Genomic DNA, 3,176 nt, shown 5'->3' on the forward strand with positions numbered 1-3,176 from the left:
TATAAAACTGACTAATTTGTAACTCCAAGCTCCTTGAATCTGCTTGCTAGCTCGTTATATCTGCTGTAATTTTTGCTTGAGTAGATATGATTTGCTTTAGCATCTCTTCCACGTTGTTATTCTGAGTTGTGGACTGATTATTTTGATCCTGCTATTGTTGATTATTCCAAGAAGTATTTAGTGGTTGTGCCTGCCACTTTTTACTGTAGGCATTCAATAATTCGGTCTTTGAACATTGCCCACACACAACACCGACTCAAGATTTGTAGCACATATAGCCGCTGAATGCCCATTGTTACAACAAACCTTGCACCAATCTGCAGTCTATTGAAATACATTAATTGTGGTTGTAGGCTGTGTAACCCCCAACTTCATGTTGCTTATCTGATTTTGCAGTGCAGAAATTTGGACAGATATAGCAGTAAATTGGTCCACCTCTAATACACCTGCAACCTTCTTTGTGGGATTTCTTAAGTCTGAATGCCACTTGGGATTCCCTTGTGCAATCTACTTTAATAAGCTATAAATCTTATCATATGTCAACTCCAAAGCTTGACCACCTGCAGCTGAATCTACGAAAATTTTTGTGTTATGGTCAAGTGCCTAAAAAAGTGTGAGCTAATACCTCATTGAACTGATGATGATGTGGACAGTCCTGAAAAAGAGCCTTGAAGCACTCCCAAGCATGATATAAATTCTCATCTGGCTTCTGTTTGAAGCACACAATCTTACTGCGATGTCTCGCAGTATTGCTAGATAGAAAGAATTGGATGAAGAATTTCTAGGCTAAGTCATCCTAAGTTATGATTGAATTTGTCGACTTAGCGTTCAACAACTTTTTTGCTTCCCCCAATAGTGAGTGAAAAGGGGAATAGTGTCATCCTTACATAATTAGTTGACTCACCTATAAGGATGACTGTGTCACTGATCTCTAAACTATTTCATAAATGGACCTGTAGATTTTTATGTGAAAGCCCCATAAACTGTCTACTGCTGATCAAAAGCTGCACCATGTTCTATTTCAGCTTAAAATTACCTCCAACAGCCAGTTTCTACAAAGGAGAGGTCAAATTTGTCGAAAGTGGAATTGCCACTTCTCTAACTGTCCCGCGGGCTTGTTGTTCTTTAACCATGATAGCAGGATTGTCTTGGTCTTCTTTAATTTGCAGAATTCGGGGGAGAAGGTTTTCTTCTCTCCGTCATTGATGGAAGTGTTTTTCGAATTCGTGGCTTGGTCAAACTAATTCCCTATCCTTGCCATCTTACGAATTTGTAAACCTGTTTCCTTCAAATTCAATACTAAGACCAAGAGTAAAGCACCAAAGAAATCTAAAAAGTAAAACTAAAAATAAAATAGTTGCCAAATTACAAGTCCTCGGCTATGGGCCAAAAACTTATTGCGCACACGCAAGTGTACGTGGTCTCATCAAGTAATACAGTGGAGTTAAATAAAGACGAATAATGATCCTTTGGAGATTTGTTTTAACAACTATAAAATTCTAGTCTGACTATTAAGATTAAAATGATGCAATGTTACCATAAGAATTGTGAAAATTATAAAACTAAATGTAAAGGAAATAGTGCATAAAGTAAAGACTTAAGACAATCAACGTAGGAAAGCCTAGGGTTAAGGAACTACGAACAACCATACTACGCTATTGAACTTCATTCATTAGATTTCTTATCTTGGTTGCTGACTCGTAGGGTTTATCGCATGATCATGCTCTCCTGACCTCTAATCGTCTACCTAACTTGGACATTACAACTACATTGTTGAGCGGGAATGTAATAATCTAATTAAGTTCTTAAAGACATCATCCTATATATTAACCGAATAAGGCTTCTAGGTAAATCCCTGTCCTAGATGCTAATTCAAATTTCTTATTTTATAATTGAATAAGAACATTACCCTATTCATCCCCACGTTCTATCTTCCTATTACCCTTCCTGAGATCACAAGGTCGATAATTCTATGCAAAGAACAAAATATTCTATGCAATCCAAAAAAACTTAATTCAAAGCGAAAGTAAACATGTTCTTGGCCTTAACCTTGGAAAGGGGGCGTTTAGCCACTAATCGACATAATCATAATCCAATTGATTGAATCCATGATTAAATCTATGAATGAACATATTAAGAGGGATAAAACCCCTAAATTTCATGTTAATCAGCCTCCACAAGCTCCCAAATATGTCCAAAAGTGTTTCCAACAAGTATACGAAGTCCTATTTATAGACATGCCAATTTAGCCGTGTGTGGAATATGCAATGCGTCGCGTTGATCAAGTCTACTGGAGGGAGTGAAGCATTGTGTGGATTAGTCAACTAGAGAGAGAAGCATGGGGAGTTTCTTGATCCACAAGGGATAGGTCTGCGATGCATCCATATCGCGTGGGATCTCTGGAATTTGCATTTTCCACGTTAAGCTTCACCTTGTGCTTTTCTCTTCCATCATTGGTTTTGTGGTGTTATTTTCCTTAAATTTATAGCTTGTATATTGTTCATGTATACTCAAAATCAACTCATAAAGCCTCCTACATCAACATACACCACAAATTAGAGCTCAAAACAACACAACAATGAACTAAAAACACGAGCTAACACTAAGTTTGCCCACATTGATCTAGAACTTATGGTTTAGACTCTTAGCTTGATCCAATTGAATATTTTACATTATAAAAATGTTGTTCCACATATAATTACACAATAATAACCTTAGTAACTTATTCAAAAAATTATAATCCACTAGATAGACTAGAACAACACCTAGCTCAAGCTAGTATAACTAGTTTTCTCGGTTGAACTCTAAATGATCCAATTATGTACAAACTTGCTTGAAAACACCTTTACACATTGTAGTCACATACTTAAACACTTAGATGCTAATTTATATCATTATCAACACATAAAGACTCATAAAGTCCTCAAAACAAGGCTAAATAAGCTAGGATAGCAACATTAAAGTGCATAATTACACCCAACATCAGTATGCCGGCACAAGGTACGACATACGTAGTCCACTCTTAAGGTCTTTCTAGTAATATAGTGCTTGTCTTAAGTAATCTAGTAACCAATAATTTAGGGTTTCAAGATTTTATTGGACTTACGATTCATCCCTATGAGTTGTAACCATAGCTTATGACTCGTGGTCTTCACTCGTTACCACCTGGGCCTTGT

The 3,176-nt window shown here is 36.6% G+C and overlaps 1 non-coding gene across 1 annotated transcript; it reads left to right on the plus strand.

Moving 5' to 3' along the window:
- Positions 1-636: 636 nt before the first annotated feature.
- On the plus strand, positions 637-741 carry LOC124895060. Its single transcript, XR_007051504.1, has one exon. It is a non-coding gene; the product is annotated as a small nucleolar RNA R71 (small nucleolar RNA).
- Positions 742-3,176: the final 2,435 nt, after the last annotated feature.

This window comes from Capsicum annuum, unplaced genomic scaffold (assembly GCF_002878395.1).
Source record: "Capsicum annuum cultivar UCD-10X-F1 unplaced genomic scaffold, UCD10Xv1.1 ctg79497, whole genome shotgun sequence".
NCBI classification, from domain to species: Eukaryota; Viridiplantae; Streptophyta; class Magnoliopsida; order Solanales; family Solanaceae; genus Capsicum; species Capsicum annuum.